Below are 27,080 nucleotides of genomic sequence, written 5' to 3'. Positions count from 1 at the left end.
GAGCTCAGAAGGATACAAAGAGCGATGATTATAATGGTTGTAAATTCTCTCGGTAGATAGAATGGTCGGCCCTTAATAACTATACACTCCACTAACGGTGAGCAGTGTTTGCAGACCACAGCAGCATCGCCACACCAGGCATCACTGATGTAAACACAAAGCCCCCCTCTGGTCTTACCTCCTTCAATGAGAGCTCTGTCTGCTCGATAGCATGTTAGCCACTCGAGCTGAATGGCATGGTCCGGGACATTGTTGTTGAGCCATGTTTCCATAAACACAAAAACACAACAATCTCTCACAGTCTTCTGAGTTGTAGTCCAGTTTATTGTCCAAAGAGCGTATGTTAGCCAGTACCATGGTGGGAATGGCTGGCTTGTGTGGGCTAGCTGCTAGCTTAGCTCGGATACCTCCGCACTTACCCCCTTCTGCTTCCTCTCGTGCCGCTTGTGGTGCTTCCACTGTGGACGAGGTGGAGTGGGGGTCGGTGATGGTGCCGGCCTCCTGAGCAGACCGCAGACTCATAGCTCTTCTCTGTGTTCAGAGTTTAACTCTAAAAATGTGGTTCTTCCAACGTCCATTACCAATCAACACATTTCAGTGTGAACAAAATAATATGGCATTTTCCTCTAGTTCTGTAACTTAATTTCCAACCTCAAACTATGCAAGAAAATAAACTAAAACTTGGTGATGTGGACTCTGGACAACAGTAGTGACCATCTTTAAATAAATAAAATAAAAATACAAAACTGTGTGATATTTGACAGTAATACGTTAGTCTGCAGGTCCACTAGAGGGTGCGACAACCTTCCCTGTGTACGAAATCACTTACTACTCGCTATATAGTGAACAATATAGTGAGTTTGCCATTTTGTAGTGCTGTCCGAATGTACAGTGAGAATTATTACACCCTCTGTGGTGGACTCATTGTATCCCACAATACATTGTGAAAAGTAGTGTACAACTGATAGTCACTAACCAAGTAATATATACCATCATGGATTGCAGTCGCGCTGGAAGAAAAGTGTGTTGGGATGAATAGATGGAGGAAGAAACATATTATAAACAGACATTCAAGTACAATTAAAACAGTAAGAGAATAGAAAAAGGTAAAATAGAATGAGATAAAATACAAGAATAAAAGTTCAGAGAGCGAGGAATTAATCAAAAGCCTCAAATTTGATTTAATAAAAGGCAGCAGCAAAGAAGTAAGTATTCAGCCTTGATTTAAAAGAACTGAAAGATGCAGCAGACACAGAGTACTTTGTATGTATTAATGTAGGAAATACGCTCAGTGTAATGTATTTGTCGGACGCAGCAAGTCTGTGTCCCCCCCTTGTAATTGTACAGCAACATTGGGTGTAAGTAAGGTGCTATATAAACATTGTTGTTGTTGTGTTGCTGTTGTGTCACATCCATGTGCATTGGTACTGTGGCAGCGGGGGCGTGGTCAAGCATCGGTCTGTGACCAGAGGGAGGAGTCAGGGAAGGTAAGTGGCAGAATCACTGCACCTGATGTCTATTAATGTGTGTTTGTGTGTCTTCCCCAGTGACCGCGCCCTATTTAAAGAGAGAGAGAGAGCAGAGGAGGAGAGCTCTCTCCCCAACCAGACGACTTGTGTGTGTGCTTGCGTGGCTGGGAGAGTGAATTGTGACTGAAAAGTGCAAAATAAAGTTTTGTGAACTCAGTTCTGGCCTGCCGTCCTTCTGTGCTCCTCCCACTCATACAAACTGTCACAGTGGTGCTGAAACCCAGGATCGGAGCACAGAAAAGAACAGCCCCATGGAGTCCTCCCCCTTCGCGGACCTGGTCCACGCCCTCGCCACAGCCCAGCAGAGCCAGCACCAGGCGTTAGTCACCCTCCAGAAGGAGCAAGAACAACGGTTCGAGGCCCTGGTGTTGGCGCAGCAGGAAGATCCGGCACCTCCTCGCGTCGGCGGGGTCCACCACCTCCACTGCCACGGGCCCTTCTCCCCTCACCCTAACTAAGATGAGCTCGCAGGACGACCCCGAGGCCTTCCTCACGCTCTTTGAGCAGGCAGCAGAGGCCTCGGGCTGGCCGGTGGAACAGCGCGCGGCGCGCCTCCTCCCCCTGCTAACGGGCGAGGCGCAGCTGGCCGCACTACAGCTCCCTGCCGACCACTGGCTGGTCCATGCGGACCTCCACTGGGCCGTTCTCCAGCGTGTGGGGCGCACCCCCAAACAGCAGCGACAGCGCTTCCGCGCTCTGCTCCTGGAGGAAATCGGCCGGCCATTCGTGTTTGGCCAGCAACTCCGGGACGCCTGCTGGCGGTGGTTGAGGGCTGACAACCGCGATGCCGAGGGAATCAATCATCGATCAGGTGGTACTGGAGCAGTTCATCGCCCGTCTACCAGAAGGGACCGCGGAGTGGGTCGAGTGCCACCGCCCGGCGTCGCTAGATCAGGCCATTGAGCTGGCGGGGGACCATTTGGTGACTGTTCCGACGGCAGGACAGCGGACATCCTCTTCTCCCCTCTCCTCTCTCTTTAAATAGGGTGCAGTCACTGGGGAAGACACACAAACACACGTTAATAGACATCAGGTGCAGAGATTCTGCCACTTACCTTCCCTGACTCCGCCCTCCGGTCACAGACCGATGCTTGACCATGCCCCCGCTGCCACAGGTACTATGACGGCACAGGGCATGTAGCAAGGACTAATTATCATGCACCTGTTCCACATTAGAGTGCAATCATTGTGCACACTGATAAGGATTCTCTAAACACAAAGGCTGTGTCTGAAATCACTCACTCATTGACTACTCCCTACTCACGATATAGGGAATTCTATATTGAGGACTATATGGTGAGCTCACTGGTAAAATGGAGAAAAAAAACCCTTTCAGACACTACTCCGCCACGCCGTTATTTACGTCATTACTGTTGCACAATTAAAATGTGCCAGATCAGTCATTTGGTGGGTTTTCAAAAATAATAAATCCATGTTATACTGAGTGTATTTCCCACATTAATAAATACAAAGTACTTTATGTCTGCTGCATCTTTCAGTTCTTTTAAATCAAGGCTAAATACTTTCTTCTTTGCTGCTGCTTTTTATTCAGTGAAATTTTTTGGCTTTTGATTAATTTGACGCTCTGCACTCAAACTTTTATTCTTGTATTTTATGTCTTATTCTATTTTACCTTATTGTCTGTTCTCTTACTCTTTTTAATTGTACTTGAATGTCTGTTTATAATGTGTTTTTTCCTCTGTCTATTCACCCCAAACACACACTTTTTTTTTTCTTTCAGCGCAATTGCAATGCATGATCGTTGCTTAGTTAGTGACCATTGATTGTACACGAATTTTAACAGTGCATTACGGGATACTGTGAGTCCACTATAGGGTGTAATAATTCACACTATATATTCGGACAGCACTACAAAATGGTGAACTCACTATATAGTCCACTATGTAGTGAGTACTGAGTGATTTCGAACACAGGGACTTAAAAAAAAAAGAATTACCATTATATCCTTGTTCGAATGAATATTATCCTGTTGTCTACTATTATTTTTTGAGAACAGCTTCGTCTTAAAATAAAAGGCATCTGCACATCTTAACAGTTCAAATGAAGATGTTCATGTTTTGTCCCATTACAAGTACTGTGTCTCACTGCTGAAAATGAAAAGTTCTTAATCCTGAAAGTCAATTAAAGAAATATTCATCTCTTGAAGGAGTAACAATAATGAATCAGAGGACCAAAAGGAATGCTGGGTGACTCATCACAACAGTTTTGGCTGTGACATTTTTGTTTTTGCATTTGTGTAACAGTAAATTTTTAGAACAGTTTTCATGAATCAGACAAATTGATTCATGAAAAAAATGTAGTAGCACAGTGGTGTGGTGGTCAGCACTGTTGCCTCACAGCAAGAAGGTTCTGGATTCGAACCCAGTGGCTGACGAGGGCCTTTCGGTGTGGAGTTTGCATGTTCTCACTGTGTCGGTTTCCTCCGGGTGCTCCGGTTTCCCCTACAGTCCAAAGACATGCAGATTAGGCTAATTGGTGGCTCTAAATTGACCGTAGGTGTGAATCTGAGTGTGAATGGTTGTTTGTCTCTATGTATCCGCTCTACGCTGATCTGGCGACTTGTCCAGGGTGTACCCCGCCTCTCGCCCACAGTCAGCTGGGACAGGCTCCAGCTTGCCTGCGACCCTGTACAGGATAAGCAGTTACAGATAATGGATGGATGGATGAAACAAATGTCATCCTGGCTAAAACCTATACATCTGTATTATACAAGGTTAGTCAAAATTATGTTAACGCTTAAATGGTAGAAACCATTTATTCACAAAACATACATCATATGTGCAAGGTGATTTACAGGACAGTCTCAACCTGTTCACCATTGTGTTCAACCCACAAAAACCAGCGAGCAACGGCACCATTTAAACAGTACCAGACACACATTTCATGGGGAATAGATGATACCACAGTCCTTATTCTGTCCTTGAGGTCAGTGATATCATAAACTTTCCTGTTATACACGCACTCCTTCACCATACCCAATAACCAGAAATCACAGGGAGTCAAATCAAGGGAGTGTGGAGGCCATGGCAATGGTCCACCGCAACCTATCCATCAACTTGGAAATGTGTGGTCAAGATAAGCATGAACAGTACGGCCAAAATGCGGTGGTACGCCATCCTGTTGGAAATACCCCGCCAATCGGATCTGTAGCAGACGTTCATCAATGGCGTACTGCTGCACCATCTGTAAGCAGACGTCTGACATCACTGTTGGGGTGTCAAAACAGTAGGGCCCAATTATGCCAGCAGTGGTCACGGCACACCACACATTCAGGAGAAAAATAATCCATTACTGTTAACATAATTTTGACTAACCCTGTATATTTCTAAATTTATTTTTTTAAACTTTGTTACAGACTGGCATTTGAGGCAAATTTATTTGCATTTGTAAAACACAGTGCATTTGCATTTTACATAAATTACCTCATAATTTAGCAAAGCAACCAGTAGACAGCTCAGAGTTTAAAAGGGTCAAAGAGATTTACTTTTTAATGTATGTCGAGTAAGACAGAAAACATTCCCCACACTAATATACCAGCAGCCTGGATACATCACAACAGAAATGAAGAATCGTCAGATCAGGTAACATTTTTCCCCAAACATCAACTGTCCTGTTTCAATGAGCCCATTCCAACTGTAGCCTCACATTCCTGTTCTTGGCTTACTTACTGTCGACTTTTTTCTTCCCATCATTGTGTGTAAACTCAAGAAATCAGTCCCCCCAGGATTTCGCGGGCCTTTTTTGTGATTGTTGCGGGCTAAAATGTCTGATGTTGCGGGGGGGTTTCTAAAAAATTGCGATGAAAGTTGCGGTGTTTTTTAGGTTTTTGTTGCGATTACATTGCGGGAGGAAGTGAAAGTTGCGAGAAATTTTTACGATTTTCTCTTTTTGTGATTAAAATTGAGTGATATGTTAAATATTCAAGTTATTACTGAAAAATTATTGATTAAAAAAACAAAGACACTGAGAAATGGTCCTATAAACAACTTTACCAATATAAAAGATTACCAGGACTACAAAAATGTAGAAAAATAGGCTTTACTTATCCAAATGCACCTCATCTCATCTCAACTCATCTCATCTCATCTCGTTATCTCTAGCCGCTTTATCCTGTTCTACAGGGTCGCAGGCAAGCTGGAGCCTATCCCAGCTGACTATGGGCGAAAGGCAGTATACACCCTGGACAAGTGGCCAGGTCATCACAGGGCTGACACATAGACACAGACAACCATTCACTCTCACATTCACACCTACGGTCAATTTAGAGTCACCAGTTAACCTAACCTGCATGTCTTTGGACTGTGGGGGAAACCGGAGCACCCGGAGGAAACCCACACGGACACGGGGAGAACATGCAAACTCCACACAGAAAGGCCCTCACCGGCCACGGGGCTCAAACCCGGACCTTCTTGCTGTGAGGCGACAGCGCTAACCACTACACCACCGTGCCGCCCCCAAATGCACCTGTTGGTTCAAAAGTTAAAGTGCAGAGAACCTCACAGCACAACATGAAGTTACCTTAAAATATAATATAAATGCCTCAGCTTTCATGTAAGAAAAAAACTATTAATACTAGTACTGTGTGCAGGCAGTCTCTCCTGAAGACTAAATTCAACAATAATTATAAACTAATTAAATAAATGGCTCAGGCTTCATAGAAGAAAAAAAACAATTTGAACAGAATCTCACATCAGAATCAGAAGCACTTTATTGCCAGGTATGTTACACACACGAGGAATTTGACTCCGGTTCGACTTAGCTTTCATAGTACAGACAGAAAAAAAAGTATAGAAGGAAGGAAAAAAACAACAACACACACACAGAGTCTCACTGCAGTGAACTCTAGGGGGAAAATGTTTCTACAGCAACGGCCTTGAGGCAGTGCTGGCTGGGAAAGCCAAGATAAGATTGGAATTTGTTTAGACGTGTCCTTTTTCGCCTAACCCGCTTGTCCATTCTGGCCACCAAAACGATCCATTTCTCTTTGAAAAGACATCAACTTCTCCATGATGTTATCCAAGTTGCGATTCAAGTTCTGAATAGCTACAGTCTGAGCGCTAACGGCTCTGCCCACCGCTTCGATCATATCAGGCAGCCTTGTGGGGCTTTGAACAGCTGCCACCATTAACTGATTTCCTCGATACACCAGGGCAATGCCAAGTCCAATCAGCAAAAATCCTGTGATCATGGTTCCGAATAGGTAAATATCCTCAATGTCCTCCACGGAAAGAATCGCCAAGCACACCACACGCCACTTCTCCCAGGCATCCATGGTGTATCCGGCTGCAAACGTTCCGGCAGGACAAACAGGTTCCCCCAAACCTAAACTTCGAGTCAAGAAGATTGTGTCAATTGCGTGAAGTGACCAGTTGATCAGATCCATAATTTCGATTTGGAGAGCAGCGCAGGAAGGGTCTCTCAGACAAGACGAGTCCGCAGAAGCAAAGCAGGAGAGAGGCTTGTCAGGAAGGGAGAGGCTGAAAAAATGAGAGGTGAGAGGAAAAAACACACACACATTTCGCTCCTATCAGGACCGGACTGTGTAGGCATTAAAAAAAACCCTCAGCGCAGCATTCCGTGAAGCACAGAGAAGAATTAACACAACAATTACACAAAAACATAGAAAGTATGAGAGAGCAAAGTCCCGTGGCAGCCGTCTGCGGCGCCATCTTGGATGGAAACATGATGCTGAAGCTGCTTAAACAATGGAAAATAAAATACCATTTTGGCAAAAATGTTGGCATCCATTAATTTCTTGTATTAAGTAAAAAAATAATGTAAAGTGCACACAGTCCTTCACTGTAAACATAACACACTTTCAGTAACAGAATTTAAGCCTACATAAACACTGACTCGCGCATGCTGCTTCTCTTGAATGGAAACATGGAAGTAAGCAGTGTTGCCAGATACTGCTGACGTTTTCCAGCCCAAAATATGTTCAAAACCCGCCAAAATGCACTTGAAACCGCCCAATCTGGCAACACTGGAAGTAAGGCGGAAGGTAGTTTGTCAACGTCACCTCAAGATGACGCCAACGATTGGTCAAATTTGCGGGAAAGTTGCGGTGATTGGATATAATTGCAACACCGCCCTGAATTCGCGGGGATTGGTTGAATTTGCGTTGAGGTTGTAAATCGCAACATCGCGAAATCCTGGAGGGTCTGAGAAATTGCTGTGTGAAAATCCCAGATCAGCCGCTAGAAATTTTCAACCCAGCTCATCTGGCACCAACAACCATACCATCATCAAAGATCACACTTTTCACCATTCTGATGTTTGATGTGAATACTAACTGAAGCTCTTATCTGTATCTGCATGATTTTATGCATTGAGCTGCTGCCACATGAATGAGATTAGTTCTTTTTCCAATTCTACAGAAACAAATGTGGGACTCCAGGAGCTTTGAGTAGCCTAATGCAAAATTCATGCAAAATACTATTGTAGCGCGGACAATGCGTGGGTGGAGCACAGAGGACGGCAGGACAACGTTTGGAGGTAGTAACAGCTTATTTTATTAATAAACTTTTCAGTTTAAAAAGAACTCGCAGCACACAGACACACTCTCAGCCTCCACTCCCGGGTCGCGCTCCCTCTGCTCTCTCTCAGCCTCTTAAAATAGGGAGCGGTTTACTGGGAAAACACACACAAAACACAGGTTAATTACCGTCAGGTGTAGCGAATCTGCCACTCACCTTCCCCGGCTCCACCCTCCTGTCACAGACCGATGCTTGACCACGCCCCCGCTGCCACATACCCCCACCGCCCGACTCAGGCCGGGCGCCCGTCCGGCCCGCAGCCGACTCCCCCCCCCCCTTGACGGGAGAGGAAGTCCGCCACGACCATCTGCGCCCCCGGCCTGTGGACCACCTTGAAGTTGAAGGGTTGGAGTGCCAGATACCAACGGGTGATCCGCGCGTTGGCATCCTTCATGCGGTGGAGCCACTGGAGGGGCGCGTGGTCCGAACAGAGGGTGAAAGAGCGCCCCAGCAGGTAGTAACGGAGGGCGAGGACCGCCCACTTGATCGCCAGGCACTCCTTCTCAATGGTGCTGTAGCGCCCCTCACGCACTGACAGCTTGCGGCTGATGTATAGGACTGGGCGGTCCTCCCCCTCCACCTGCTGGGACAAAACGGCCCCCAGCCCTCTGTCCGACGCATCCGTCTGCAACAAAAAAGGGAGAGAGAAGTCAGGGGAGTGTAAGAGTGGCCCCCCACACAGTGCAGCCTTTACCTCAGAGAAAGCCCGCTGGCACTGCTCCGTCCACTGGACCGGATCTGGTGCCCCCTTTTTAGTGAGGTCAGTCAGCGGGCTGGTGACGTCCGAATAATTAGGTATAAACCTACGATAGTAGCCAGCCAGCCCCAGGAACTGTCTCACCCCCTTTTTGGTCTTGGGCCTCGGGCAGGCCGCAATCGCTGCAGTCTTATTAATTTGGGGACGCACCTGCCCGTTGCCCAAGTGGAAGCCCAGATACCGTACTTCCACCCGCCCAATCGCACACTTCTTCGGGTTGGCAGTGAGTCCCGCCCGCCTCAGCGACCTAAGGACGGCCCTCAGGTGTTGCAGGTGCCGCTGCCAGTCATTGCTATAAATGATGATGTCGTCTAGGTACGCGGCCGCATAGGTGGCGTGCGGCCGGAGGACCCGGTCCATCAGCCGCTGAAACGTAGCGGGCGCCCCAAACAGCCCAAACGGAAGTGTGACGAACTGGTGTAAGCCGAACGGTGTGGAAAAGGCCGTTTTCTCTCGGGATAATGGAGTCAAGGGGATCTGCCAATATCCCTTCGTCAAATCCAGTGTCGAGTAAAAGCGAGCCGTGCCTAGTCGATCGAGCAGCTCATCAATACGAGGCATTGGGTATGCGTCGAATTTAGACACCGCGTTGACTTTTCTATAGTCCACACAGAACCGGACCGACCCGTCGGCCTTGGGAACCAAGACCACTGGGCTGCTCCAGTCACTGTGGGACTCCTCGACGATGCCCATTTCGAGCATGGCCTGAAGTTCTTCCCGAACCACCTTTTTTTTGTGTTCGGGTAGTCTATAAGGGCGGCTACGCACTACCACCCCCGGGGGCGTCTCTATGTGGTGTTCTATGAGGTTCGTGCGACCGGGCAGGGGCGAGAACACATCCGAAAACTCGGCCTGCAACTGGGCGACCTCCGCGAGTTGGGTCGGGGAGAGGTGGTCTCCACAGGGGACCGGAGAGGTACGTGATGCCAATGACCCTTTGGGGACCTCCGGCCCCAGCTCCGCCTTCTCCGGAACTACCGACACCAACGCCACGGGGACCTCCTCATTCCAGAGTTTCAGCAGATTGAGGTGGTAGATCTGTAGCGCCCCCTCCCTGTCCGTTCGCCTAACCTCGTAGTCGACGTCCCCGACTCGCCGTGTGACCTCAAAGGGTCCTTGCCACTTGGCGATTAATTTGGAGCTCGACGTGGGCAACAGGACGAGTACCTTCTCTCCCGGAGTGAACTCTCTAAGGCGCGTGCCCTTGTTGTACAGGCGGACTTGCCGTTCCTGGGCCTGCCGCAAATTCTCCTGGGTTAGGTGGGTGAGCGTGTGGAGTTTTGCGCGCAGATCCATAACGTACTGAATTTCGTTTTTGCTCTGTGAAGGTCCCTCCTCCCAATTTTCCCGCAGTACATCTAAGATGCCGCGCGGCATACGCCCGTATAATAATTCAAACGGGGAAAACCCCGTGGAGGCTTGGGGGACCTCTCGCACTGCAAACAACAAGGGTTCGAGCCACTTATCCCAGTTACGTGCGTCCTCACTTACGAATTTTTTAATAATATTCTTGAGGGTGCGATTGAACCGTTCAACTAAACCGTCCGTCTGTGGGTGATAAACGCTGGTGCGGATCGGCTTAATACCTAGTAGCCCATACAGTTCGCTCAGTGTTCGTGACATAAACGAGGTGCCTTGGTCAGTCAGAATCTCTTTCGGGATTCCAACCCGGGAGATGACGTGGAAGAGGGCCTCTGCAATACTGCGTGCTGAGATATTGCGAAGAGGCACCGCTTCTGGGTATCGCGTTGCATAGTCCACCAGGACTAATATAAAGCGGTACCCTCGTGTTGACCGATCTAATGGCCCAACGAGATCCATCCCAATTCTTTCGAACGGGGTCTCGATTAATGGTAGGGGGCGCAAGGGCGCTTTTGGAATGGCCGCTGGATTTACTAACTGGCATTCGCGGCACGCCGTACACCACTTACGGACGTCGCCGCGAATCCCCGGCCAATAGAATCGGGCCATTATCCGGGCGAGTGTCTTATCCTGCCCGAGGTGTCCAGCCATGGGATTAAAGTGGGCCGCCTGGAATACCAATTCCCGGCGGCTCTTTGGAATTAATAACTGGGTGACTCGCTCTTTCGTCTGAGTGTCCTGCGTCACTCGATATAATCTATCCTTCAAAATGGAAAAATAGGGGAAGGACGGGGTGGCGTTCAGCTGGAGCGTTTGACCATCGATTACTCTCACTTGGTCAAACGCATGTCGCAGAGTCTCGTCTCGCGATTGTTCCAGTGGGAAATCCACGAGGGATTCCCCAATAGAAAGAGGAGGGGCCGGCGGCTCCTCCCCCTGTCGCGGAGGCGACGTAGACGGCTCTGCAACCGCCGCTCCAGCCAAAGCGACACCGGGACCCTCCCCCGTCAACCGGCAGGACCCACTCTTTACTAGGCGTGCCATTAAACCCCGAAATCCCGGCCAATCGGTCCCCAAGATCAAAGAGTGGGTAAGGCGAGGATTAACCGCCGCCTTCACTATAGATTTTTCCCCTCTAAAATATATGTGGACTGACACCAACGGGTAGCTGTGAATATCCCCGTGCACACACAACACCTTCACCCCTTGTGCTCCCCCCAATGCCTCGTCTTGCACCAGGCTTTGGCAGATCGAGGTCTGATTGCAGCCTGAATCCACCAACGCCTGATATGTAGCCCCTTGTACACTTACCGGTATGCGATACGCTCCGGCCCGATCGAGGGCAGCCTCTGGCGCGTCGGGGATCCGCACCACCGCCCCCACCTCCATCGCTGCACATTGTTGCTGCAGGTGGCCCGGTTCCCCGCAGCCCCAGCAAACCGGCCCGGGCCTCCCCTCTGCAACTGTGTTCTGGGGCTCACTCACCTGAGGGGGGGGAGAGACAGACACAGAAGGGAGAAACGGGAGGGCACCACGGGTGCGGCGGGCCGGCTGGGGTGGGGCCGGCCCCCGCCTCCGTGGTGGGGGAATGGGGCGAGGACGGGACACGGGAGGAGGGGGGGAAGACAGAGAGAGAGAAGAGGAGACAGAAGACGACGTCATCCGTTGTCCTGCCGCCGGTACAGCCGCCAGATGATCCTCCGCCAGTCCTACGGCCTGATCCAGCGACGCCGGGCGGTGGCACCGGACCCACTCCGCGGTTCCGGCTGGTAAGCGGGCAACGAACTGTTCCAGCGCCACCTGGTCGATGATTCCCTCGGCGTCGCGATCTTCGGCCCTCAGCCACCGCCAGCAGGCGTCCCGGAGCTGCTGGCCAAACGCGAACGGGCTGCCGGCTTCCTCCATCCGCAGCGCGCGGAAGCGCTGGCGCTGCTGCTCCGGCGTGCGCCCCACGCGCTGGAGGACGGCCCGGCGAAGGTCGGCGTAGGCCAGCCGGCGGTCGGCGGGGAGCTGTAATGCGGCCAGCTGCGCCTCTCCAGTCAGGAGGGGGAGGAGGCGCGCTGCGCGCTGCTCCATCGGCCACCCCGAGGCTTCGGCGACCTGCTCGAACAAGGTGATGAAAGCCTCGGGGTCGTCCTGCGGGCCCATCTTGGTCACAGTGAGGGGAGACGGGCCCGCGGCCGGGGCGCTGGTGGACCCCGCCGACGCGAGGAGCCGCCGGAACGCCTCTCGATCTTCCTGTTGAGCCAGCACCAGGGCTTCGAAGCGGCGCTCCTGCTCCGTTTGGAGCGTGACGAGTGCCTGGTGCTGGCTCTGCTGAGCCGTGGCGAGGGCGTGGACCAAGTCCGCGAACGGGGAGGATTCCATGGAGCTGTAGCACTGGTGCTCCACCTTTTCCCGGGTTTCGGCACCACTGTAGCGCGGACAATGCGTGGGTGGAGCACAGAGGACGGCAGGACAACGTTTGGAGGTAGTAACAGCTTATTTTATTAATAAACTTTTCAGTTTAAAAAGAACTCGCAGCACACAGACACACTCTCAGCCTCCACTCCCGGGTCGCGCTCCCTCTGCTCTCTCTCAGCCTCTTAAAATAGGGAGCGGTTTACTGGGAAAACACACACAAAACACAGGTTAATTACCGTCAGGTGTAGCGAATCTGCCACTCACCTTCCCCGGCTCCACCCTCCTGTCACAGACCGATGCTTGACCACGCCCCCGCTGCCACAACTATTTTTCTTAAAAAAAAAAAAGTGGCCAAAACCCCTGAAAGTGGATTCAATGCACTTTACATAGTGTTCCAACCACTGAAATTACCATTTAAAATTACTGAAATTGCCATACCACATATACTTGAAGAGTATATTAAAACATTTTATTAATAATAATAATAATAATAATAATAATAATTCTGGCTGTCAATCAATTAAAATATTTAATCACAGCTCATCATAATATTGCCCACAGTTAACTTGCAATTCATCGCAAATTAATCACACATTTTTATGTTTTAAATGTACTTTAAAGGGATATTTTTCAAGTTTTGAGGGAATGGGAGTGGACAACCACACTTGCTTTCTGCAAATGTTAGGAAGCTGGATACAGCAAAAATAATTTTTTTTGTGGGCATTTTATTCCCCCACTGCATTAAAAAAAAATAATAATAAAGCTGCATTAACTTTGAAGGTTTGGCACAATTCAGTGTGAACAAAACAAAATCATATTTTCCTCCAATTCTGTAACTTAACTTCCAGCCTCAAACTAAACAATAAACTAAAACTCTGATGTGGACTCTGGACGATAGTAGTGGTGATCTTTAAATAAAGAAAATAAAAATGTAACTCTCTGACATGCTGAAGCCTCCCTAATAAACCCAGGTACTCTGCCAGGGGCGTAGCTGGGGGGGGGTGCCCTGGGGTGCCCATGACACCCCCCCCCCCCTTGTCGGACCATACATTTTTTCTAATAAGAATATTAGAAAAGTGCCCACTGTAATTTTTCTAACTTGTTTTTTTTTAAACTAGATTGTCACCTCAGCCTCATTAGGGTTTCAATAACCTTGTATGAACTTCCTATGGTTCGGGCACAAAAACCCAGTTTGTCAGAGTGTGTGCGGGAGAGGCGGATGTAAGTGCAGATATGTTAAATAATACACAGTGCGACATGAGCATAAAGTGCATGAAACGCACACAACAGGGAAACAATCCGAAACAGCAGGCAAAGTGGTAATCGAGGAAACAGGCAGGAGGTCAATCAAGGCGTGTACAGAATATCAGAGACAAAACTATACAAGGTCAAGGGACGAGAAACAGGAGTCGAAAAACAAGGAGGTCAACAAGAACAGGGACAGGAAACAGGGCTCTCTAAGGCACACTAGACGCGGCATAATACTTCGCATCATCCTTGCATGGATGCAGTCCTTAAATAGCCCAAACATAGTTCATTGATTATAGACAGGTGTTCTTTGTTAACGGCACGCGCGCCGGAGCTCGTTAGGCGCGCATGCAGTCCGAGGTGCGCCTTCAGGTGCACGAGCCAAGGCGCGCAGGACTGATACAGTTCTGCGCAAGCGCAACACGATCACACTGGAAAGCATGGTCAAGTTGCCAGTGTAGCTGCAGTCTTTTTAGTTGCAAATTACAAGTATTTCCTGATGTTCATAATTCACCATGTCAAAACAAGCTAAATTTTCATCCTTCTTTCAACATGACGAGAGGTAAGCAATTTATGATTTTTTTTTTTCCATCAAAGTTGCATTTTGTGGCTTCGAAGCTAAGTTTTAGTGTGCCGTTTCTAGAAACGTAGAAGAAACAGCAATAATGGAAGATCCGGTTTCTAATGGACTGCCATGCCGTAGCCATAAGAACCATCTTCTCCCTTTCACTGTACAGCATTAAACACTCCAATCCCTGTACTTGATGCCATGTTCTATCTCCGCCCATTCTTCTGACTCCCTGCAATGGTATTGGATACAGAGATGATACTGGATACCAAATATAGTGACATCACGACTGTGCTTTAAACCCATGGCGGAATCGAAATTCTGTCTCTCTGGCGGTGGGTTTCCACGCGTGAAAGACAGACATCATGCATCTGTGCTACAGAACAAAGAACAAAGAATGAGCTATTGATACCGGACCTTTAGCCAAAATTCAATGTATTTGATATTCGCATAGTTGCAGTAATAACTGAACCGGTTAGTTACTGCAGCCTATGCAGTATTTTAAAGAGAAAAGGCGACCGGATCCCTTTTCCCTTTCTCAACGTCGACGAACTATAAACAAGATTCCTTCCAGATCATCAGATGACCGATGGGACACTGAAGAGCTTCAGCTGACGAGCTGTAAAAGTGAAAGGAACAGAACTGTCTTCTCCCTGGACCTGCGCTCCGTGCTGTCTTCAGATAAAAGATGGCGCACTTTCAGCCGCCAAACAAGAGTGATCTCAAGTAAGGCTGACATCTGGGCAATTGTTAGTCTTAGTTGTAGCTAGTTAATGTGGAGTGTTGTTTATTTGAATTCATTTATGGTTTAAATGTACGCATTTCGATTCATATGAAAGTTGGTCTTAGACCATGTGTTCTTTGATTTACTTTATCTATTTAGTTAGATTGTGCATGCTCTCTCTCTCTCTCTCTCTCTCTCTCTCTTTTTAACTCCCTCCGTCATACTACATTTCTCAACATTGGGATTTCAGGAATAGCTAAGGGTTGAGTAGAAGTTGGGTTTAAGGCCTAGCTAGACTAGTTTAAGCTACAGATTCCTTTGTGTGCTCTCCTTGTTGACCATCCCCCTCTAGGCGGGGCCTGGCACAAGGCTTGCGCATTCCATTCGCATTCCATAAACACATACACACACCTACTCATACACACACCCTCACACAAACATGTGATTTCCCTCTCACATTTTAACATCCACTCTCCCCTACACTGTAACACTGGCATATAGCTTATTACTTCTGATCACCATTAGTGCCTTAATTATCATCATATACACTACTGATTCTTATTTGTATACATTGTATCACCATTTATATTGAATTATTCCTTGGCTGCTATTGTTCCTATATCTGATCAGTATTAATTTGGTAATTCATGTCAGCTATTTCAATAAATGGCATCTTTGGAATAAACTGTGTCCTGTTTATTGCTACAACACCCACTGAAGTGCCAACCTCTGCCAAACAAGTATTCTAATTGCCTTTGCCCATTTGGTTGTTATGTGAATGTTATAGAGCTAGAGTAAACATATTACATTAGAGCTACAATACTCAAACTATAGTAACATCAAGTTATTCCAGTGATTTTAACAGTTTAGCTATAAACTATTAGACGCTTGAATTAATGATTAATGAATTTATGAGACTGATCCTTTTTTACATGAGACTGATTTGATAAGCCAGGACTAGAAATTCATATATTTTTTTACCAGCCAGCCAGACTAGTTACCTTCCAAAGTAACTAGCCAAACAGAAAATCAACTAGCCAAAATTTGTTCATGTATGAATTTTACTTCTGTCAAAAATAATGCAAAAGAGAGTAGTTACCATTGTTCATGACTAATGTGCATTTATTTCAAGACCCGAGTATTTTGATACTGTTGTTAAATACATAAATGAGAACAACACAGAGCACCATAATATAATATCAACAAATAATAATATATTGGAAAACTTGGCAACTTGGTGTATGAGTATTGAAAACAAATATACTTACTATCATGACTATAGCACCCAAAATATGTCCAACATGCTTTCTGCATTTAACCATTTATGAGAGACAAAGCATTAGGAGCTTCAGACTGACTAGGAATCAACTTGGAAAAAATTAATTATTCCATAAAAATTGTATCGCAGCCAAGGCCTACCCTGCTCCCACGTTTGCTTATAAGTCCTTTGTTGTTTCTCCTTCTCGTACACTTTATCGGCGGCCTTTATCTCCTCTTCAGACCGAGGTCTCTTTGTCCCCGTCTCTGGCGGTTTCTGTACACCTTTCAGAAAATTCCACATCGCAACGTAGCTTTGGCAGATGTAGATGTAAACAACAAAACAACACGTGTGTTTAAATGGGCGATAATGCGGCCACATCTATTGAATTTGATAACATGACGTGGCAGCGGGGGCGTGGCCAAGTGTTGGTCTGTGAATGGAGGGCAGAGCCAGGGAAGGTAAGTGGTGGAATCATTGCACCTGATGGGGATTAACCTGTGTTTGTGTGTCTTCCCCAGTGACCGCACCCTTTAAAAGGAGAGGAGAGCAGAGAAAGGGAGTTCTCTCTCCCCAACCAGAACACGTGTACACGTGTGTGTGTGTGTGTGTGCGTGCGCGCGTGGCTGGGAAGTGATAAAAGGCTGAAAAGCTAGCAATAAATAGTTCATTGAGAACACAGTTCTGGCCTGCCGTGCTTCTGTGCTCCACCCACCTGGTCCAATACTACACGTAATTACCGCGATATTCAACGAGATGCGTTATATGCATGTGCAGTAGTGAAAAAAACGACAGCCTGACTCGTACACGATATGATTCGGAATTCTTCGGTAGTTTCCATCCTGCCGATAAACACATCGATGAACACAGACATGGCACACGCTTAATATGTGGCGGCTTTAGTTGACGGTGTGTCTGAATCTTCGCTTCATATATATTTTTTATTTTCAACTAGCCAGCCCAGCTGGCTAGTGACAGGAATTACCCGCCAAATGACAAATTAAGTCGCCTCGGGTGACCGGACCACCGCGAATTTCAAGCCGTGTAAGCCTATAGGAGAGTTCGGCGTGACGTCACCAAATGGTCATGTGATGTTTTGGTTGGCAAGAGACTATTTATAAATGGCCAATCGGAGTTATCGGGTTATTAATCAATTATAGTAGTGCCATGTTGTGTTATCGGCTGTACATACAGATTTGACAAGAATGATCCCAAGAGCTTTTACCGTATTCCAAAGAAACCTGAAGCTCGCCAAAAGCTTTGGATCGCAGCAATTAAGCATGACAAGTGGGAACCTACTGACAACGACCGTGTTTGCTTTCGACACTTTATATCTGGTAAGACACATGATTTATTTTGTTTTGCAGTTTAATACATAGTCCCTTGTAATAGCCTCATATGATCAGTTTTTATTTTGATTTATATCATTAAGTATTTAATTGTCCTTATTGTATTGTTATCACTATGTATTATATTACTTGTTAATGTATATTACTATTTCATCTATAGTCACGATTATTGGTAATTAAGACTATAATCAATTTTAAATAAGTATAGAGGAGGAGGGCCTAGTATAAGCAATAAACGCGTTTTCCCCTCCTCCTGCACCTGTTTTTTTATTGTTTATTGTATTATGTTCTTTTTTGTTGTGCAAATAAATAAATAAATAATATTATATTATATTATATTATATTATATTAGATAAACTTTCCTCATCAGAAATAATTTGTTGTGCTATGACACTGCTTAGATATCAACCAAAAGATGAGTAAAAACGCATGAACAGCTGATTTGTATGCAGTACACGAGTACGATTTCCACAAATGCACTCGCGGCAAATTTATGTACTTTTTGCAGTATAAATATTTGACATTAGAAGATTGGTCGAACTTTTCATGATATGTATTTGAAGATAAATAGCATAGCCTGGATTTAAAACACTACTTGTGCATTCTAAATGTAGAACTTGCTTAAGTTTAGTACTGTACTGTATATCTTTGGTGTGTGTGTGTGTGTGAAGCAACAACACTGATGTTTTAAAGGGCTCCTGACAGCAAAATTATGCTCTAAAATAGGTTTCTGTAATAAAACTACAAACACCACTGATCACTTTCATGATAGAACTAACCACCAACAGAACGAAATCAGTAGATTTGTCTTTGTGCAAAGTTGCGTCAATCTGGCCAAGCGCTAAGCCGCTGTCAGTGGCCGCCATATTTGCCGTGAGGTCACATGCAGAATGACTGCTCGGCCTTCAAGGCAGCTATGGCCGATGTAACAGAGCGATTTTCTGACCAGTCTTCAGAAACTGAGGCCCTTTTTGAGGTTGACACTGGACATGTCGGATTACATGAAGACGAAGCAGTGGGTGGCATTTTGCCTTATCATTTTGAGCTGTATCTGGACGATTTGCCTGCAGAAGGCGAGATTTCCGACTCGGACACAGACGACAATGGGCCCAATGCAGAGGACGTCGTGATCCCAGCTGACATCGGGAGGCTCCAAAACACTGAATGCTAATATAATAATAATAGAGCTAGTCCTCTGGGGGGGGCGCATGCGGACAATATTACCGCACCGATTTCCTTTTTAAAAAATATGCTCCCTTGAAAGTTCATGGTCTTTCAGATTTGAGCCGTTTTCTCACATTTTTATTTGATAAGAATAAAAACTTCTATGAACTGATGAAATTCAATTGCATGTTAGGCCTATAAGGTCCAGCCAACATGGTATTGCAGCGGAACTGTGGCAGAACTTTGAATCATGAACAAATTCACCTATTGCTATTATTTATTAGTAAATATCTCATTACAAGATGGAGATCTACACCAAAAAATCATCAATCAACAACTAATCAAACAAGTGTCACATGTCTGTCAGAGGCCCACCTGTCATTGGGAGTCCACATGTCCCGTGTCCGGTGCACTTGTTTTGCCCACTCTTCGCGTCTGATGGGATCCTTGGGAAAGGTATACAGACTATACCCGGCTTCCCTGGTGTTTGAGCATAATCCAGCCACACAAAGAGCAGGCATATTTACCAAAATAAACGACTCAGACGCAAAAATATTCACTTGCAAAGCACTGGTGAACAACGAGAAGTTGAGAAAATGTCTGTCAGTGGTTCTGCATGTGACGTCATATCCGCCTTCTTCCTCAGCCATGGGTTGGCTCGCTATGATATCGATTTATCTGTGTGGCGGGCCATTCAAAACGATGTTTGTTACTATTCTGTCGTGCGATTTGTGAAGTAAATATGTCATTTTATTCAACTCAATATGGCTGAAATTAACAATTTAACAATTTTTTTGCTGTCAGGAGCCGTTTAAAATATCCAAAGAGTTTGATTTAAATACATACACAAAGTCTGTTGTACAGAAGCTTTGCTGCATATCTCTGCTTAGCATCAGTTGGCAACGAAGTTGCATACTGCGATAAGTCACCACGAAAACCAGGTGATGGTTATTTTTTCGGCTATTGTGAATGGTTCTTGCCAACCAATTTTCTGCGCATGCGCAATATTACATCACGCTCTAGTTTGGCGAACTCTCCCACTGCACCTACAGCTACCCAAAACTAGCAATGGTAATTATTTTTTATTACATAATGTACTCAGGCTGCCAGTCAGTGTGTGACCCCCACTTTGAAAAATCCTAGTTACGCCCCTGTCTGCATTGTGTTTTATTGTTGTGATGGGGAGATGAGTGGGGAGAGAATGAAGCACCGGAGACAGGGGTTCTGGATTCTGGCTGAGACTTGTCGACACTTTATTGGCTGCTGGCTCTGTCACCCTTTCAGATCCATATACAAAAACATTTTTCTCTTTAGAAATGATATTCATGTGCAAAAATAAATGAATGAATGAACCTACTGTGTCAAAATAATACTCCAAGACTTTAAATAATACATTATGGTACATGCACATTAACGAATGCACTCAAAATATATGACATGGTAAAAAAAAAAAAAGCTTAAATGGCATAAAGCAATTGATTAAAATAATATTCCACCCTGCACTATTCCCACAGAATGTACATTCTACTCGCGGCACAGCAAACTAGCCAACCTTACCACCAACATATTTTTCATAAAGATATTAACGTGTTCGCTTCTCAAACCCACGCTGAATTGTAGATAAACAGCTTAATTAACACTTCCGATGAACAAATAGAGGGCCGATTTTAAGTTAAATTATTTTAAGATTATGGCGGCCGCCACTAATATTGCTTACCTTTTCAGATCCATATGCAAAATCATTTAAACAAGATGGTGTCCCGCACAACAGGAATCGCCGAATTACGGTGTCCTGTAAAGGACAAACATCAGGTTTACCGAAGGAATTGATGGCGCCACAGTGCTGCCATGCGGGTTAATTAGGCTACTGCCCATACCTGTCAACTTTGAGGTTTGAAAAAAAGGGATATTTCCCAGATTTTTAACTCAAAATAAGGGAAAATTTCGGAAAGTCATACCCTTCACCAAAAGTGAGTGTGTAGTTGAATGGGGGCAATTTTCTATCTAGTATTTGTGATTTCCTGTACTCTGGTGCATGTTGGTGATAGCCAAGATCCAAACTCAATATGCTTATGGTTTATAGAGTGCATTTGTGAATAAACTGTACATTTATTTTTATTTGCTTTCAGTGGTACCAGTTATTTCCCAAATTAAGGGCTAAAATACGTATCTTATGTTAAAATAAGAAAGGTCATTATATAACCAGTCAATAAATTCAATTCCATTGCAATTTATTATGGTTTTACCATAGTCATGGCCTCGGAACACTAGATAGATAGATAGATAGATAGATAGATAGATAGATAGAGAGATAGAGAGATAGAGAGATAGAGTAATAAAGAGATAAAGAGTAATATAAGATATTAAACCAAGAGTGATTTAAAATGGGTAAGTTTCAGATAGAAAATAAAATAGACAATGAGTGGATAAAACAGTTAATACACCAATTAGTTTACACTAGGCTATTTATGAGGTCTTAGCCAGGACATACTTAATTTAAACATGTGTAGCTTACCTTTGATTATTTGGGAGGCTTTCATTTTCCCCATGGAAAATTTCTTTGCGATGGAAGAGTCTGGGAACATTCCAGCCACGCACTTATTGAAATCATCAAAGAAAGAGAGGCTAATGTTTTTCTTAGCTATTAGCATCGCCATCTTCACCTCAGACCTAATCAGTGTTGCCAGATACTGCTGACGTTTTCCAGCCCAAATTATGTTCAAAACCCGCCAAAATGCATTTGAAACTGCCCAACTTGGGCGGGAAACCTCCCAATCTGGCAACACTGGAGCTAATCACTTGTTCAGCCTCGCCTCGGACGTAGTTCTGTAATTACTGATGCCTGAGAGGGTGGGGACGTGAATTCATGGCCCGACTTCCTGCTGTAAACTCCTGTCAGAGGCGCGTCATGAATTCTGGACCGACTTTTTTATATTGTGAAAATACGGGACTTTTATATAATGTGAAAATACGGGATATTTTCGGGAAAATAAAAAAACGGGAAGACAGTGGGAAATAAGTCAAAATAAGGGATTTCCTGGGAAAAACGGGAGGGTTGACAGGTGTGCTACTGCCTTACAAATACAAAACCCAAATAAATACATTTCTCCAGCCACACAGCTCATAAAGATGTTTTCCAGGAAAATGCAATAACTCACTGGTAAATATACAGTACATTCATGAGGAAAATTTGAATTTATAAACATTTTTCCATCATTCACAAACTCTCTCACTCTAGTGTCTGAATGACTGAAGTGTCTGAATGACACTAGACAGTCTGAATGCAACAATATAAGTTGATTCTGTACATATATATGTGTGTGTGTGTGTGTGTGTGTGTGTGTGTGTGTGTGTGTGTATCAGTGTTGTTTTCGTTAACAATGACGATGACAAAATTATTTCATTAACGCACTTTTTTTCATGACTAAAACAAGACAGTGACGAGCTAAACATAACTCTTTGATCACGAAAATATGACCAGACGTATCTGTTGTTTTCGTTGACGAGACGAGACGAAAATGTTAGTGGGTTGGCTATAGGACTATCAAAATGCATGGCATTTCCTCCAATAGCACGTGCAACCTGTCTGCCAAATACTGAAAATATCAACAATGCACCTGCATCCCGTCCTTGTTTGGCCACGCCCACCAGGCACAGTGCACACAGTTCATGGACCATGGCGGCTGCAACGCCAGCACAAGGGCTTGGTGGGCGGAAAAGACGCGATGATTTATGGACATACTTTACACATAATCCAGCAGAAATTAAACAGAATGCCTTGTAGTGGGAGACAGAGGTACACGCTGTGGCTGTAAACTACGTGGCAAGAATACGGCCAACCTCAAGAGGCATCTAAAGCTCACCATGATGCTATTTCTGCGATGGTAAGTTAATGTTACAAGAAGTTCTGTTAACAGATCATGTATACGTTTGCTAGCTTTGGTTAATGTCACTCAACAATCGGGCTGTGATGAATTTCCTATGAAGTTTTCCAAAACACTGTGACCTGGCGAAAATGAATGGGACCGCTAGCTTCATGCTAAAGTTGGCTTGGTTAAGCTAACTTAAATTCAATTAACATGTCATGAGTAAAACTTGTCCTGCAGGGATTATTGGTGGGACAGCAACTGAATGCTTTGTCATATATTGACCCATATTTGAGTTACTGTGAAACATATGGGGGAAATGTAGCTTTTCAGACCTGTTGCTGTGCCTTAATATATTGCGACATGTTAAAGGGAGGCAGAAACACGAGTCTGTGAACAATGGAGCATGCACACTAGCAGACATCCCAGCCTGCAGAAACTCATTTCAGGGAGGTGTCGTGACGCATGACTTTTTTCCCATCAGCGAAGGGGGGTGTCATGACACCTCCCTGAAATGAGTTTGGATGTCTGTAAACCAATCAGGATGCTCTTTGTCTAGCATGCACTACATGAACAGGTACACACGCAGTCTCTCTCGCCCTCTCTCCGTCATATGCGCGATGCAGACATTAATGTTTCGTGTGCACGCTCTTACTCGCTTGCTCTAGATTCCAGGAGATATTCTCCAATTTGCGGGCATCAGGGAGCCACTATCAATATGCGGGAGACTCCCAGAACTTCCAGGAGACTTGGGATGTCTGCACTAGACAGTGTTTATGGAGAGAGCATTCGCACTAGACAGTGTTTATGTAGAGAGTATGCGCACTTCAATCAATCAATCAATCAATCAATCAATCTTTTATTTCAATTACATATAAACATATAATAGACTACACGAGTCTGCAAATAGCGCACTGCTAATCAAGGCAGACTCATGTCTACAAAGAAAAAAAATATTTTATATGAATTAATATAATACTTAAATATGTATGAAAAAGATAATAAAACATACTTGACAAATTAACAACTATTTGGTAACAGACAATACTTGTTATTCGATATAAAGGTACAGTAATATATCATTCAATAACATTGAAAAAAGAAAAAAAAAAAAAATATATATATATATATATATATATATATATATAAGAGAGGGTGGCACGGTGGTGTAGTGGTTTGCTCTGTCGCCTCACAGCAAGAAGGTCCTGGGTTCGAGCCCCGGGGCCGGCGAGGGCCTTTATGTGTGGAGTTTGCATGTTCTCCCCGTGTTCGCGTGGGTTTCCTCCGGGTGCTCCGGTTTCCCCCACAGTCCAAAGACATGCAGGTTAGGTTAACTGGTGACTCTAAATTGACCGTAGGTGTGAATGTGAGTGTGAATGGTTGTCTGTGTCTATGTGTCAGCCCTGTGATGACCTGGCGACTTGTCCAGGGTGTACCCCGCCTTTCGCCCGTAGTCAGCTGGGATAGGCTCCAGCTTGCCTGCGACCCTGTAGAAGGATAAAGCGGCTAGAGATAATGAGATGAGATATATAAGAGAGAGAGAGAGCGGTATACTTGTCATACTGATAATAATTCATGCATGGTATTAAATAATATTTAAAGTTAAAACTAAGATAAATAAATAAATATATATAGCTCTTAATTATATATAGAAATAAAGTTATGTAGAAAAAGAGAGTTTGGAGATGTCAACATCATATCTATTTCTACTTAAATCAGAAAAAAGGTGGTGTCTGACTTTTTTCTTGAATAGCAATTTAGATGAAGATCTTATAGAAGTTGGAATCTGGTTCCATACCCTAACACCAACACGGGAAAATGAGTTCTTTTGTAGATTTGTACGAGAATACTGAGTATATAAGTTCTTGGAGTAAGATAACCTAGTGTTATAAGAATGGATACTAGAAATAGAAGAAAATAATTTACAAATGTTTGAGGGTGCACTTTGATTAACAATGTCATACATTAATTTAGAAATACATTCATAGAAAAGACGATTTACTGGTAAAATATTGGTTTTGGAAAACAATGGAAGGGCACTTTCTCTATTATCAACAAAATGGATTAATCTTAAAGCTCATTTTTGTAGGATTAATACTTTATTTATACGAGTTTTACAAGCCTGTCCCCAAGAATTAAGACCATATGTTAAATAAGCTTGAATCAGAGAGCGATATAATGTCATAAGGGTATGTAGTGGAATAAAATGTCTAAGCTTGGCCAAAAGGCCGACAACCTTGCTTATTTTGTTGCAAATAAAATCAATATGAGGCTTCCAAGAAAGATTGTCATCGATTATTAAACCCAAATATTTGACATACTTTTTACGGTCAAGTGAAACAAGTTTGTTTTGAGACACTGTTTTGAGAGTATGTTATGCACAACCTGTCAACCTCGATTACATTTTCCTATCTCTGTATTGGCCTAATTTAACATCTCATCTCATTATCTCTAGTCGCTTTATCCTGTTCTACAGGGTCGCAGGCAAACTGGAGCCTATCCCAGCTGACGACGGGCGAAAGGCGGGGTACACCCTGGACAAGTCGCCAGGTCATCGCAAGGCTGACACATAGACACAGACAACCATTCACACTCACATTCACACCTACAGTCAATTTAGAGTTACCAGTTAACCTAACCTGCATGTCTTTGGACTGTGGGGGAAACCGGAGCACCCGGAAGAAACCCACGCGGGCACGGGGAGAACATGCAAACTCCGCACAGAAAGGCCCTCACCGGCCACGGGGCTCGAACCCGGACCTTCTTGCTGTGAGGCGACAGCGCTAACCACTACACCACCGTGCCGCCCCTAATTTAACATTTTAAAGTAATTATTTTTTCTAATAAAATGAATGACTAAAACTGGACTAAAACCCTTTTAGTTTTTGTTGACTAAAACTAGACCAAAACTATCAAGGATGGACTTGACTAAAATGTGACTAAAACTAATAAGCATTTCGTCCAAAAGACTAAGACTAAAACTAAATTAAAAATGGCTGCCAAAAACAACACTGATATTTGTGTGTGTGTGTGTATATATATATATATATATATATATATATATATATATATATATATATATATATATATATATATGAAGAGTTCAGATGCAAAACCCCCTAAACGCCATCTCTGTGAAAAATGAGTTAATGATGTTGTGTGAATCCTGTCTACATCTAGTATATGTAACTGAAATAATTTTGTAAAAAAATTACATAAAAACCACTCCCCGTCTTGTCTAAAATATCGGTTTAGTATCAAAAACCTCTAAATGCCACTTCACTTTAGCAGCAAAAGCCTCTACTTTCAACAACCAATCAGAACGTGACCTGGACTCGCGTGCCATAACGTTTGTAAACAAAGTATCGTCAGGAAAACTTTATTCACAGGAAGATTTTTGCGAAATGGCAGCTAATACCGACATGAATTACGATGGCATGAATGAACCTGTCCTCCAGACAGTGAATGGGCAGAGGAAACGTCGTGTTGTGGAAAATCATGGTCGCTATTTAGCGAAAATGAAGCGATATAGCGGCGAAAATGTTGAAAATGGAATAGTCTGCCATCACAACAGCTTGATGTGCGCCGCGGTAAGCTTAACTCAGATCGACCTGGCTTACTTCAAAAAACAGTTATACACGTCCAAAGATAAGGTTGAACAGGACGCTATACTTCTGTCTCACTTGAATATTATGCCGGTTAAGCGGAGAACAAGTTGACGACGAGGGGAAGAGACGACAAAGAGACGTGACCATCAAATACTCCGTTTTGAAGGAGGATAAAACAAGGGTTCCTGTCTGCCAAGCGTCTTTCCTGAGCATTTTATTATTATTATTATTATTATTATTATTATTATTATTATTATTATCACAGTTATTGTGTCAATGTTGTTAATGTTACTAACTTAAACTTGCCCTTCTTGGCAGAATATTGCTTGTTGCATTTACTGTACATGTATTTGTGTTAAGATTTTCATGTTGTTTACACCAGGTTTTTATTGCACTTCAGTATTATTCCAATGTATTTTATTTGGTTTAGTACTTTGTATCATTTGCTTGGAAAGCGAAAGTCTGCTGATGTGAAGAAAATAAACCTATTGGCGTTGTTTAAACTGTGTGGATTTCGAATTTCTTAAATGTTGACATGACAGGCCTTTTGCCTTCATTTATGAAGAGGAGTGTTGGTATTTATTTAGGTATTGCTTAAAAACATGACACGATTATCTCATGATCATAGGTCCATTAACTTAGCTATGAATGTGCCAACCACACCACCATCACTATTACAACCACCCT

The sequence above is a fragment of the Neoarius graeffei genome, chromosome 3 (assembly GCF_027579695.1).
Source record: "Neoarius graeffei isolate fNeoGra1 chromosome 3, fNeoGra1.pri, whole genome shotgun sequence".
NCBI lineage: Eukaryota > Metazoa > Chordata > Actinopteri > Siluriformes > Ariidae > Neoarius > Neoarius graeffei.
This window is presented reverse-complemented; position numbering follows the sequence as displayed.